This window comes from Ammodytes marinus (genome assembly GCF_949987685.1).
Source record: "Ammodytes marinus genome assembly, chromosome: 5".
Classification (NCBI taxonomy): Eukaryota; Metazoa; Chordata; class Actinopteri; order Uranoscopiformes; family Ammodytidae; genus Ammodytes; species Ammodytes marinus.
Window position 1 is genome coordinate 2,575,465 of NC_137234.1, and position 467 is coordinate 2,575,931.

A 467-nucleotide genomic window follows, 5' to 3' on the forward strand; every position below is an offset into this window, starting at 1 on the left:
GAGCCTTTCCCAGAGAGAGGAAGAGAGAGAGAGTGAAGGAGGGAGAGAGAAATCTCCGCAACTTTATCCCGAGTTCCCATATTTCCGATTGGTTCCTGAACGCAGCAATGTCAAAATATTAAGATGGTAAGTCCTTATTTTGAGAAAACTCATTGACATATTTTAGATACTTCATTGAAATAAAATAAATAATGATATTTATTTGTACAGCAAATATAGGCTATACATAGTTAAACCTGCAGTGTGTAGAATTTTGGGTTTTATTTCCTAGCAGATTTTGTAGAAAGTACATTTAATTTAGTGCATAATAGCTGAAAAAAAAGTTTTGATTATTTTTTTTACCCTTAGAAAGGGTCTCATATATATCCATATTTCTGCATATTTTGGACCAAGGCCTAGTGCCGCCATCTTGAAAGTGTCATAGTTGGAATGTCATCAGGTGCATTGTTTAAAATTTAGAATTGTTC